The sequence below is a fragment of the Grammomys surdaster genome, unplaced genomic scaffold (assembly GCF_004785775.1).
Source record: "Grammomys surdaster isolate TR1022 unplaced genomic scaffold, NIH_TR_1.0 554, whole genome shotgun sequence".
Classification (NCBI taxonomy): Eukaryota; Metazoa; Chordata; class Mammalia; order Rodentia; family Muridae; genus Grammomys; species Grammomys surdaster.
This window is the reverse complement of record NW_021604973.1, coordinates 447582-461922: the sequence shown is the minus strand read 5'-3', so window position 1 is coordinate 461922 and position 14341 is coordinate 447582. Positions and strand designations below refer to the sequence as shown.

General features: G+C 44.9%; 1 protein-coding gene across 2 annotated transcripts in view; it reads right to left on the bottom strand.

The window, feature by feature from the left end:
• LOC114633209 (carboxyl-terminal PDZ ligand of neuronal nitric oxide synthase protein-like) overlaps positions 1 to 14341 on the bottom strand; it is a 280780-nt gene that overhangs the window by 265909 nt on the left and 530 nt on the right. The window lies entirely within an intron of this gene.

Sequence of the window (14341 nt, the reverse complement as noted above, 5' to 3'; positions counted from 1 at the left end):
CAGCAGCCAGCAGCCAGCAGCCAGCAGCCAGCAGCCAGCAGCCAGCAACCAGCAACCAGCAACCAGCACCAGCAACCAAAGCAGCAGCAAGCAGCAAGCAGCAAGCAGCAACCAAAGCAACAGAAAGCACCAGCAGCAGTAGCCTCTCAGAGCTCTGGCATTTTTAAACCCTCTCAAGAGTACACAGAATTCCATACGTAAACTATCTTTAGTTGGCAGAATCATGCCCCTACCAGGGCACAAGACAAATCACAGTCAGCTGCTGTGGAGAAACCGAAGTAGTCTCATATCCCACACCTGGGGTTAAAACAAAAACATATTCATATAACATAACTGGGTCTTTAAAGAAGCCAAACTTCTCACTACACAGTAGTTTTGACCTTTCACAGACAAAAGCTTAATGAGTTGCAGAAAAATAAAAGGATTATTATCCCCATGAGCCCTTCTTGTGAATACCAGAGAAGAACCTTACATGAGCAAAGCAACTGCACACCAATCCAAGTTTCAGTAGTATTAAGTATGTAATTGCTGAAGAATTAAATGAAGGTTAAAAAGGAGATTTGGGTTTTTTTTTTTTTATATAAAGTCTTGGCCAACACTGGGTAGCTACTGTACCATCACAATTGATTATAAAGTCGGTGGCTTAAAACATTAAAAATTGATTCTTTCTCCATTCCGGAGGTCAGAAATCCAAAACCAATTTTACCTGATGGATCAAAGGGTTCTGGCAGGCTGCACTATCTGAAGATGTTCTCGGGAGAGTCCATTTCTTGCCTCTCCTCCTGCAACTTGACTTGTAACAGAACCACCCCAACCTCAGTCTCCATGGTTACGCTTCTCTCTGTGTATAATCTCCCTCTGCCTTCCTTGTGAGGACAACTATGATTTATTTAAGGCCCACCCAGACAATGAGGAACAGTCTCCCTTTCTCAAGATCCTCAATATTATCATGGATGCAAAGTCTTCTGTGCAGAGTAACGGTCACGGGTTCCAGGGGTTAAAGAGTGGGGACTTTTTAAAGGGCCACTCTCTAGCCTGCCCTTCATAATTGCAAAACTTGCTAACTTCCCATTACTGTAACACATCCCTGAGACAAGCTTTTCTCTTCATAAACAGTATTCAGCTCACAGTCTTGGATGCTTCCTTTGCAACAATTTGCCCCTGCCACTTTGAGACCTGGAACAAAGATGAATACCACAGCAAAAGTGAGTGAGGCTGAGTACTCACCTCAGCTTCAGGATATGAAGACAGAACTCGGAGCCCCAGAGGCTCTCCAAGGGCACTTGTCCAATGACTGAACACCTTACTTAACTTGTTTGTTTGTTTACTTTTTAGGTTTATTGTGCTTATCTGTGAGTATGTGGATGTGTGCCACATGTGTACAGTGTCCTCAGAGGCCAGAAGAGAGTGTCATATCTCTGGAGCCACGCAACATGGGTGTTGCGTACCAAATTCTGAGTCCTCAAAAGAACAGTGTGTGCTCTTAATCACTGAAACATCTCTCTAATATCAAGTAGCCCAAGCTGGCTTGACACTCATGACGTAATCTAGGATAACCTTGAACCCTGGATCATCCTGCCTTTGCTTCCCAAGGGTTAGAATTAGTTGTGGGACACCACTCCAAATGAGCACCCATTTCTTAAAGGTTTTACAACCTCCATTGATGCCACTTTGAGTGTGGAACCAGAGGTCCATGTTGGGTGTCTTCCTCGGTCACCCACTACTTTACTTTTTGACAGAGAGTCTCTCTCTGAACCCGGCTCACTATGTCCACCAGATCACCTGGCCAGCAAGCTCCAAGGATTCTCTGCCTCTCCAGCATCTGACTCTTACACGGGTCAAACTCAGGCCCTCAAGCTCATACAGTGAGTGCCTTCCCAACCCAGTCAACTCCCCAGTCAGCCTGTCTGAACAGTGGATTTTAGGAGGGTCAATCCTCGGCTAAACTACAACAGATCCCAGTAGTAATCTTTTTTATTTTTGTGACTTTTTAACTATGTGTACATTATGAGAGAGTGTGTGCGAGTGCAGATTAGTGCCAAGATGCACATTAAATGCACAAGAATGGAGGTTAGAGTGGCAGTCCCCCAGAGTGTGGCGTTATAGACAATGCTGGTACCAGGGACTAAACTCAAGTCCTCTACCAGAGCAGTATCCACTCTTAGACAGTGAGCCATCTCTCCATTCCAACAACTGTTCTCCTCATCTTTCATTGTTAATGGTACTAGAGACTGGACCTGGGGCTCACACGTACTAAGTCAGCACTCTGCCACTGAATGATACACCATATGCCAAGTCAGTTACTTATTTATTTCTCTTTTTGAGACTCAGACTCCCTAAATTGCCCAGGCTGCAATGCTCCTCCTTCAGCCTCCAGATTTACTGGGATTACAGACCTGTCCCAAGAGGCTCGGCATACAGTCACCTTTTAAACAGTAGAACATAGGTGGCATTTGCAAAAGAAAAATCTTCAAACAGCTTTTGGCAATCATAACTGATACTGATATTAGTATAATGAGTCTGAGAGTGCTAATTATGCATTACAGGATAAAACAAACGAGTGATTGTGAGATATTCAACTGTTGCTTCCTTCTACATGCACAAACTCTAGAATTCTTGGTGTGGAAGACAGAACCAGTTAAGTATAAAAGAATACCAAATTTCTAGATTCAGATTCTATCTGGAAACATCAGGGCCCCCTAACTAAGGCCCTCCTTAGCATGCTACCCTTCTATATAATTACCCAGCTCTATCTCTGAAAACTGACCTCTGCCTCCGCAACCACACAATGCCTATGCAGTAGAAATGGGTATCCCTGGTACCCAGGATGGCGGTTCTGTACTACTGTTAAACAAGATACCAGGTCTTCCTAGAGAAATGGGTGGCTCCATGGTTGAGGCAAAACCATGTATGAAGTATAAAGAAAGCTAAAGGAAGGAAAACACGAGAGAACAGGCAACAGAGAGAGAGAGAGAGAGAGAGAGAGAGAGAGAGAGATCCCCACCCCCATCCAGCAAACAAATCAGTTCCTAGACTATGTATTTGCAAATGCCAATAAAGGCATGAGAAAGAGCTTAGACCAGATCCCCAACATTAAGGGGAGAAAAAAAGTAAGGCAGGCATTATCCCAAGGGAAAAGGGCGTATCACTCAACCCTGCACAACAGGCACAGACCCAGAGCAGGGAGGGATGGCACTCTAGAGGCTAAGGCAGGAGGACCACAAATTCCAGGCCAGCCTGCGGTATACACTGTGAGATATCAATCAATCAATAACATGTTTTTAAAAGGTAATTACTGGCAGTATCTAATCAAAACTGCAGGAGAGAGCTTTGACCTACAGACTTTGAAGACTGATTCTAACTAGGAAAGTGTTCATACAATTGTATACATCAAGCCTCCCTGGCCTGCTGCCATCAGACAGTCCCAAAAATGTCTTATCCCCCTCCTAACCACTACCCCCATACCCGCAGGGAGATAAGGGCTGGTTTCATATCCACTGAGTATATCCAGTATCTCATTCAATTATGCATCCCATTGTAAATTCATAAAAAGGGCACTCTGGACTAATAAATCAGGTTTGACAGCCTGAGTAACTCAGATCTGCCCATAAATGCCCCTATTTTGTGTGCATGCACACCAGCAGCTATCTGGATACATTCTGCAATCACCCTGGAACCTTTTAAAAATTATAATGTGGGCCCCACCCCCACACTAAGCAGGAAATAAGAAGCCATCGATGTAAGGGGACCATATTTTGTAAGGTCTCTGGATGAACATAAGGTTCAGTTAGATTGCAAACACTGTCATACAAAATTCTGTTTCTGGAGCATCAAGGTTAAGGGCAAGACTTTTGAACTGTGGGCCACAAATGCCACAATTTTAAGGTCAAGACCTTGCCCCTGGGGCAGCCCCTGGGGGTGACAAACACACATTGGCCTCTTTTTGCTTGAACCTGTCAGTATTCAAGATCCTATCTCCAACTTTTTTTTTCTTTACTTTTACTTTCTATGGAATTTGACCATAAAGAGTTCTGTTGCTTTTAAAAATTCCCCTTTTAGTTCTAATAGGACAAAACTGAATGAAATCTACAAGGCATACACACACACACACAACGCAGCAATAAAAGGTATAAATATTTGAGAACTTAAGCTATGTAGAGAATCCATTCTGCCTGTATGTACTTCCACTTAAGCCACGTGTTGACCAAGAGCCAGAGGAAGAAATACCACATCTTCCTCCAATACATCTTGATCACTAAGAGCACTCTACACAGTCTCAGAACCCACGCTGTGAGCACTGTGCAGCCTTGCTGGGCTCTGGCTGTTCGCTCTAACTGATCTGTCAACCAATATGTGAGCTTGAAGTTATGGGATGTCACTTGGCCAGGGCCAGGGCACATGATCTACAGAGAACACAGGAAGAAAAAGAGAGCCCCAGAGAGGTAGGGTTGGAGGGGCTTAGAGCCTCACTCGGGTACTGACTCTAGTCTATTATTTAAAGATGAGGGGACTAGGATACAAAGAGGTGAAAGAGACTTATTCAAGGCTGCCTACACAACAAGAGGTGGGCTGGGCTCTGCAGCCAATTCAGATGGCTTCTCTACCCTTACTCTAGACTTCAGCCCCAGCTCCCTGCTAAGAGTTCTTATTAAGGGAGGAAAATGTAAACTGGGCTGGGGAATACTGCAGCCTTCCAGCCGCCACATCCGAGGCAGGAGACTCCTCCCTTAGAAGAGGTGAGTCAGGAGCCTCAAGTGTGTGCTTCAGGCATATTTTTAATGAAAAGCAATTTCCAGCTACTGCTGGAGAGGGGAAATAAGGAATCAGGAAGAGGCATCACTGTCACAAGATGCCAGACACCTCGAGAGCTTTAAGGATATGGGTTTCACTCTGGAAAAGCAGGATCCTCACTGAACCTCATCCACCACTGTGTGTCTTTGCAGCGGCTACATGCTGGTACTATAGGAAGCACAAAAGTGGAACCATGTCTATGGGCCTAAGCTACACAAGCACATAAGGAAATCTAAGAGTATAAAGCAAATGCTGTCATCGCAATACATAGAGGAGAGAGAGGTACTAGTATTTGACAGGCTAATTAAACCTCACCATGGAGTTTGGATACTCATCATCTCAGGCCTCCAACAAACAAAGCTGGCTTCAGATCACAAACTAACTCACCTTTTCAAGGAAAGTGAGCGCCTGGCCATAAAGAGCCTCACCACCCTGCTAAGGGAAAGCCTGAGTGCAGAAGTCAAACATCGCTTCCTCTCCAGAAACCATTTTTATAAACTGAACTCCATCCACATTAGATGACAGCTGGGCTGGGCAGAGGAGACAGAATTATTACACTGCAAAAAAACATGTTGGGTAGCTGTGAGATGGCTCAGTGGTTAAGAACAGAAACTCTGCTAAGCATAGTAGCACACTCCTTTAATCCCAGCACTCTGAGGCAGGCAGATCTCTGAGTTCAAGGCCAGCCTGGTCTACAGAATGAATTCAGGACAGCCAGGGTTACACAGAAAAACACTTTCTCAAAAAAAAAAAAAAAAAAAAAAAAAAAAAACACTGACTGCCCTTCCAGAGGACCCAGGTTCTATTCCCAGCACCTACACAGTAGCTCACAACTAGGGAACCAATGCTTCTGGATCCCACAAGTATCAGGCATGCATAGATGTAACACCCACAAGAGCCACACTGAGGATCCCAGTCCTGACAAGGGTACCCAAGAAAACGTGCTGGAAGGGAATTCACAGACACTCAATGATACCAGCTCCATTCAGTCTTCTGCCCATTCAGCAGCATGCATCTGGTCCATCAAGCACTGCTCTATGCCGGAATGTACCATCCTGGGTGGGGAGGGTACAAAAGCAAAAACAACTGCTGTAGTAAAAAGCCTTGAGTGCCAGCAAGACAGTTCAGCAGACAAAGTCATGGAAGGCTGAAGGCTGAGTTCAATCCCCAGATCCCACATAAAAAGTGGAAGGGAAAAAACAAAAAGACACTTCCACAATGTTGTCCTCCTCACTCAAGGAACCAAAAAATTCTCAAGACAAATATGGAAAGATAAAATAGATGCCAATCTCAAGGTCACCGAGCAAGGAAGGTCACAGTGAAATGCCTCACTCATTATGAAGCTGATTCCAGAACTGACATACAAACCTAGACTTGGTGGCTCACACTTATAATCCCAGCCCACCTACGCAGAGATGAGGGGTGGCGACGAGGAGAATCAGCTGGAAGTCCACGGGCCAGCTAACCAGGAGAATGCTCGAGTAGCAGAAACAACAGGACGGACCTTGCCTTAGCCGGGTAGAAGGCAAGAACCAACTCCCTAAAGTTGTTATCTGATGCACAGACACAGCATATGCCTTATGTGCCAAATGCATGTGAATGTGCTCACGCACACATGCCTGCGCGCGCGCGCGCACACACACACACACACACACTTAACTTTATTAGTAAGACTGCACTGGCATAGCTATTGCCCTCAATTCTCAGACGACACCCAAATCTTACCATAGAAAACCACCCGGGTTACATGCAGAAAGGAGTTTATGAGGATTTAGCTTGCTGTGGGCACAGAACTCGCTAGACGTGCCTTCTTAAACAACTTTAAAGCCAGCTGCTCTGATGTTCAAAAGTAAACATGGTGCTGAGCATAAAAACCGAAAAGGGAAATGTAAGCATCGCAAGGTATTAATTAATCCCATGCTGCAAGATTCCTTCTGCTTAGATTAGCTCTGCTTAAAGAAATATTTACCCAAGAAACTCAAAGGCAAGTGAAGACAGACAACACGCCATACTTAAGATGCTGTGATTTTTAATCATAACAGGGATTAAAAGGCTGGAACAAATGTGATGAGGGCTTACACCAGAACCTAGTTAACCCTTCCCCGCCCCCTTCCAAGAAAGCTGACAGCTATTTTAAGCCCACACAGCAGTCTCGCTGTCTGATTTGCAACTTGAAGAATCAGAGTAATTCCATTCTGCAGCTAGATATTTTTTGTTAAAAGCAGACATGTCTAGTAAAGATAATACATTACCAAACCTCACAGTTAGAGAAGACAAGTGTGTGCGGCCATTGTGTGGATTAAACCACGCACAAACCAATCAAATGAAACAAACTGCAAGTTGTGGAATTTAATGGAAACAGCAGCCCACTCTGTACCCCTGCACAAAGAATTTACATGGGCAGTTCCCTTCCCCCCGCCCAGCCACCTTATGGGGCAAATGATATTTGGAACCTCCCTTCCAGAAGAGATACATTAAGGAATTCATACAAGACACATAGCAAGCAAGGGACAAAGCTAAGGTTCGAAGCCAACCACAGCTCCAGCTCCTGAATCTAAGCTAGGCACTTTTGCCAACCAAATGTATATGACATAAAATAACAAAACAAGACAAGCATGGTGACACATGCCTTTAATCTCAGCACTTTCGAGGCAGAGGCAGGTGGACCACTGAGTTCGAGGCCAGCCTGGTCTATGGAATCCCTGAGTTCCAGGACAGCCAGAACTACACAGAGAAGCAATGTCTCGAAAAAACAAAAACAAAACAAAAACAATATATATACCGTGAATGGGGGTGGGGGTATCCATTCATTAAAGAAAACATAAAGAACAATTAATAAATGATAATTACCTATTCCTGAAATTAAACATGTTTTAATTCAAACTCTAATTCCTCATTGCCCATCAATCATAGGGTTTATTTTCATGGGGGGGGGGGAAGCTTACTGAGAAGTGGCACCATGAAAACTAGGGGTCAGAATAATACTAGACACCATGACAGAGTGCCTCAAGGCAAGTCACCGGGATCACGAACTAAAGCAAGAGGAGTAATCAGAAAGAGCCTGGCACCAACGTGGCATCTCCTACTGAGCGGTGACCAGGGAGGACCCTGGCAGTCCTCACAGGGAACAGCTAAGAAATTACATGTATTAATGCATTCACATCTTATGCATGTAAGACACTGCATTCATGTCTGCAGTGGACACAGGGACAGAGGGATGCAGACCCAAAGACCTTGTGGAGTCTAAAATGGGGCCAGGACACACAGCCCTCACTGAGGGTATGGGTCCTGAACTTATAAGAGATAGAGCCAGGCAGGACATATTCACTTCCTCTTTCTTGTGTTTGGATGAAAATGTGACCAGTTACCGCAAGCCCCTGTTGCTGTGACTGACTTCCCCACCACTATGAGTTGTCACCCAAACTGTGAGCCACAACAAACCTTTTCTCCTTTGAGTTGCTCTTGTCAAAGTATTTGTCATAGCAACAGGAAAAGAACTAGGACAAGGTCAGAGCCAAAAGATCCTGTGTGTTACATGTTTAAATTTATCAAATGTCCAGAATAGGAAACTCTAGAAACAGAACATAGAATACTGACGGCTTAGGACTGGAGACAGGGGTCCCTCTGAGATGGTGGAAATGTCCTAAAATGGACTGCAGCAACGGATGTTTGTGAATATACTAAAAACAAATCACTGAATTGTATATTTTAAATTGGTGGCTTATATGGTACCTGAATCACATTGAGTAAAGCTACTAGAAAGAAGGGGGCTGGATTCTAGCCCTCGGGAACAGGCACAGACAGATCCCCGGAGCTCACTGGCCAGCAAGTCTCTTTAAATCGTTGAACTTAAAATTCATCAGAACTTCCTGTGTCTCAAGCAGGAAGGAGGGCTGGAGAGATAGCTCCCCAAGTGAGAGCACCTACTGCTCTTGCAGAGGACCCAAGTTCAGTTCCCAGCACCTATGCCAGATGCCTCTCAACTGTCTGTAACTCTAGCTCCAGGAGAGCATCTCTGTCTGGCCCCTGCAGCAGGCATCTGCTGCACATACTCCTACACTGGACATCAACCCCTGGTCTCCACATGCACACAAATGCACATACTGCACCAACAAAGAAAAGTGAAGCTCTCCCCCACCCCCCAAAAAGGACGAAGAAACATCTCAGAACCAAGTTTTCAGTTCAGGGCAGGAAAAAGACAGCATGCTTCTAGGACATAAAGCTAAGGAGAGCTAACCGGTCCCCAGGAAGCTACAGGCAGCACCCAGGTGACAAGTGTGAAGAGGACATGGGTAATTATAGCCAGGATGGCACTGAGTGTTCCTGTGCTTTGAAGCACCATTATGAGTAAGCAACACTAAACCGTAAGCTGAGTCTAATTAGAGTCCTATATATAGGTGACGGCCAACCTTACACGTGGCTGCAGGATTTTGGCCACTAAAGAGGTCTAAGATATTTGGGGCAAATGAAGCATAACCAAATGCCATTAATTCATAACATTTACAGCTGAGGTAGAAATAGATTTGTCCATCAGGACACTTTGGCCCATCTATTTTTATGAGAATGACGAAGCTCTATGCATCAGTAGTATCTCTCACCCCCATGTGCAATTTTACAACTTGACATTGACACCCCCTCATTAAGAGTGGTGCTTGGGAAACCCTTGGGTGAGAGCTCAGTTGGTAAAGTATTTGCCACATAGGCACTCAGTTTGGTCCCCGGGACCCATATGAAAAAGACAGGAACGGTGATACATGCTTGTAATCCCAGAGGTGAGGCAGCGGAGACAGGATTGCTGAGGAGTCAGCCTGGCTTCCTGGCTGGGTCCAAAACACAAGGTGGAGGGCTGGAGAAGTAGCATAGCTGTTAAGAGCAGAAGTTCTCTGGCAGATAACTCAGATTCAGTTCCCAGCACCCAATGACTTCTGTCTATAACTCTAGAGGATTCAATGACCTCTTCTGGCCTCTGCTGACACTGCATACATGTGGTTCACCAACACGTACAAGCACACACACACAGTACTCTAGGTTAACCCACACGCATATATACATACAAGTATATGCACTCACATTCACTTACTCAAAGACATCAAAAGAAGCGGAGCGTATTCCTCTACCCCATGGTCAGTTATGATCAACAGGCAACAGCGGAAGAAATCCTGTAAAACTCACAGGGCCAAGCCCTAACAGCGCCCTACCAAATAAAAGACCCACTGTGCGATGAAGAACTATAAGCCAGCCATTAACTACTACAACATTCACACAAAGGACTAATGAAGCACCTGCCATATAAAGCCTTCTAGGACTTTCCAGGCAGATCAAAAAAAAAGAAGAAGAAGAAGAACCCAACAGGATGTTCACCATGTGCACAGCTGAGCTAAGCCCTACCTGAATTCCCAGGCCATGGATCATTAGCAAAACACACAGCTGTTGTTCCCAGCCTGAGTCTTAAGGTTGTTTATTAGGTAGCAACAGATAACTGTATCCAGAGATTAGGGGTAGTTCTTGTTATGATGTGGTTATGTACCTTGGGTCAAGACTTCCCCTCTTGACCTCAATTTCCACCCATAAAGTGAGTCTGCACAAGATAGCTGAGGTGCCTTTCAGTTTTAACAATCTGAGCCATAGTCCAGACAGCATATGTGAGGCATACAGAGGGAAGTAAGGCAGCCACAGACCAGGAGTCAAAGGCCCTGGAGGGTACTGATCAAAGGAGACAGATGCTAGAACAATGTAGGGCCCATTATGGTTTGCAAAAGCAATATATAGAGAAAATCTCTTGTGTACTGTATGGAACCTTCACCTGTCAATAAAAAGTTGTTGGCCTATTAGCTTAGGCAGGAAATAGTAGGTGGGAGGTCTATCGGGGAGTGAAGATTCTGGGATAGTCAGGCATGGAAGAGATTCGCCATAATGATGATATAGACAGTCTCATGAACGTGAGGGCAGGTAACTAGCCATATGGCAGAAATTAGAATAGAATAAATGGGTAAAGTCATGAGCTAGTCAGGGAACAAGCCCAAGCTATGGCCTAGGCTAGGAGTCATTATTTCAGGAACTTGGGCTCAGGTGGAAAAGCCTGCTGTTACAGCAACGTTCCCCATGGGCTCATGTATCAAACTCTTCATCACCAGCTGCTGGTGCTATTTTAGAAGATGGTAGAAACTTCACGAAGTGGGTGCTAGCTCCAGAAAAGAAAAAATGAGGATATGCCTTTGAAAGTTGAACCTGATCCTGAGGCGGATGACTTCCACCACATGCTCCCACCATCCTGACGGGCAGTAAAGAGCACTCCACTGCACGGAGGAAAGACCTGAGCGATGCCCTCCCGCTGGCTGCATGTCAGGTATGTGAGCGATCTGCAGGGCTAGGGTTCCCTTCTGCCATCAGAACCAGCAACTAGGACCATGGACTGAACCGTCTGAATCCATGAGCAAAATAAAATCAACCTTTCCTTCTTTAAGTTGTATGGATTGGGTACTCCACTAGTGAGCAAAGCCCGACTGATATGAAATGGTTTTCATTATCTGATGCTTACAAGCTCTGTGAGTCTCATCTCTAAGTTTCCACCTGAGAAACAGACAACACTCGGTGTAACTATTTGTACAAAAAGTCTTTGGGGTTAGTACTTTGCAATGCAATAATCAGCAGCATGCAACTAAGAGATTAAACAAATTACCAACTATATAAGCATTTGGAGGATGTAAGAGTCCAAAGGCTAGTTTTGTCAACTTGGCTGTGAGGACCCTGGCAGGCAGCAGCCTTCCTGAGCCTATATCCTAGTGCATATAAACAGACAGATGGAGACATGCCTAGTTAAAAAAAAAAAGTGGAAAGATTTAAGTGTGGCCTTGCAGGTGAAAGCACATAGTTTGGGCTTCATCCTGATATGATTTGGGGTAGGGTGCATGCAGGAAGCCAGGGTCTCTGGTACCCAGATCCTCCTCCTTCCCCTTCCTGGGTACTGGGATTGCAGGCATGCACCACCACACCTAGACTATTTGTGTTGAGGATGTGACCCCGGGCTTCACGTATGATAGGCAAGCACACTACCAATGGAGATACCAGAAGGTATGTGTATTTCTTAAGTACACAGAAGATCAGCCAGGGACAGGCCTTCTCAGGTAACCCTAAATCTTGACGTCTCTGTGTAACTCTGAAAAACTAGAGGCGTACATCCAGAGACTCTCCATCCAGTGTTGCTTCTGAAAGCTGCCAACCCTTGGAAAAGGAAGTCTTGGGCTCCTTTTCCAAGGTGCCTAACAAGGCAACAATGCATTTGCATTTTACAGTCTGTGCTTTTCCAAAACAAGGAGCAAGTGCCTTATGGCTTTAACCCCGAAATCCCCATGATGGTGCATTCCTAGGGACAGACACTGTTCAATAGAGGCACTTAACTGGCATGCCCAAGGTCTGGAGTGGGGGGCACACAAAGAGATGATCTTCTGTTTCTACCTCTGTGTAGGTCTTGACTGACATGGTATTTGAAATATGCCAGAGTCCAGCATCAAAGTCAGAACCCAGTCCATAAAGTCAGCCTTAGCCTACAGAAGCTCTGCCTACCCTTGTCCCTTCTTCTCTACTTCCTCTTCACGTTTGTCAGTGCTGAGCACCTGCCCCCCCCGCTGCGCTTCAGATCTACACTGGGAACACAACTTAGACTAGCCATGGCCCCTCCCGTCACTGACCATCACCATCGGTGTCTGTGAATCCAGAGAGTTACTATAGAAACTACACCACGCAGCCCCCAGACATTTGCTCAGAAAAGAAACTACACGTTTAGTACTAGGGGGGAAGTAGGAGCCAAGCCTCAAGCTCTGTGTTTCTTGGACTGCAAACAGCTTCGTTAGGTCACCTGAATACTCACTAAAGCTACACACATCCCATAAATATATCAAGCTACAACTGGGCATAGAGGAATTGGGCTATTTTGTCTAAAACTATTACTTGGTTGGCTGAGTGGTTGGTTTTCTCAGATAGGACTACGTGCTGAAGGCAAGCTACCAACTCATGGCAATCCCCCTGCCTCAGCATTCCAATTGCAGATTATACTAAGAATTGGACTTTTCTTGCAATTTGTATGTGCACACATTAGATTTTTGACACCTAGCTGCAACCAAATGCAGAGGCCTGTGAGAAAAGAATAAAAGATAAAAAAATAAAAATAAAAAACTTTAAATCTTACTAGTCTTTCCCCCCTAGTTCTTTTTTTTAAAAAGGCTCTGATGAGGCTGGAGACACGGCTCAGTTGGTGGTTAAGAGCACAAACACTAGTCTTGCAGAGAATCTGAGTACAGTTCCCAAAACCTACATCAATCAGCTCAGAAGTGTCTGTTACTCCAGCTCCAGGGAGATCCAATGCCTCTGGACTCCAGGGAACCTTCGTTCACATGCATATAACCACACACACGGAACACACACGGACACACAATTTAAAATAATAAAAAATATTTTTTAATAGAACACTGATGAACCAAGCAAGACAAAGCCAATTTTTTAGTGTATGTATATCCAAGAAAATGAAATCTTAACCATAATAAAAGGTTATCCATAGGCCCAGACATCCACGAGCCCAAATTGCCCACATCTTAAGGCCGACCAGATCTATTCTGAGATAGAGAAGTGAGACAGGATCTTGGCTGACAATCCCCCTCTAGTCCCAACTATCCTCAGCTCTGCATTTCAAGGGAGAGTCTGACATCAATAGGGTGAAGGGGTAACAACTCTAGTTCTAGAAAATCTGACTGAGAAAAGTTGAGGTTGGGGGGGGTGATTCACCAATTAATACATCTGCATGAGAAGAGGGGAGGAAGGGGAGGAAGTGTAAAGACAAATGACTTCTGGGTATCTAACTGACACTCCAATGATGTTTTGCAAACTGAAGGAAATTGACACCTAATGTCCTTGCACAATATGCTAACCTGTGGGTCACTGAAGAAAAGAGAACGGAGCAAGTTTGCCTTCTTATCAAAAGTCTTGTTCTCAAAACCATCCAAACCCAATCTATACAGAGCTCGCTTAAATTTCACTCAGTAACAAGCACACTGTGCATTCTGAGTATCCCTGCGTCTTCCTTAAGTTATAGGTAGGACAGGGCACCAATCACGAGGAGAAGCTTTAACCACTGAAAAGCACCGTTCCGGGAAACTCCACTGCAGTCTCAGAAGCCAGAACTCCTTACATAGAGAGGTGCCCCACGGTCACCGGGTTGCCTGTCTTATACACAACCACTGATCCAGAGCGAAGGTTTCCACTCCACCCCTCCCCCAAGGGTGGCTTTGGCCTTGGCCCTGCAAATTCCAGTCGTCTCGGCTAAATTCTTCATCAGCAACTGCTGAGATTTAACAGTGCACCACAAAACTAGAAAACAGGTTTCACCTCACCACTACACCAATGACTGGCACATGCTAAAGAGTCATGCAAAAGCAGACATTTGGTTAGTAACTTTAACACCTACACTCAACTACTTGGAATGAGTGTGTGTATGTGTGTATATGTATATGTATATGTATATGTATATGTATATGTATATGTATATGTATATGTATAT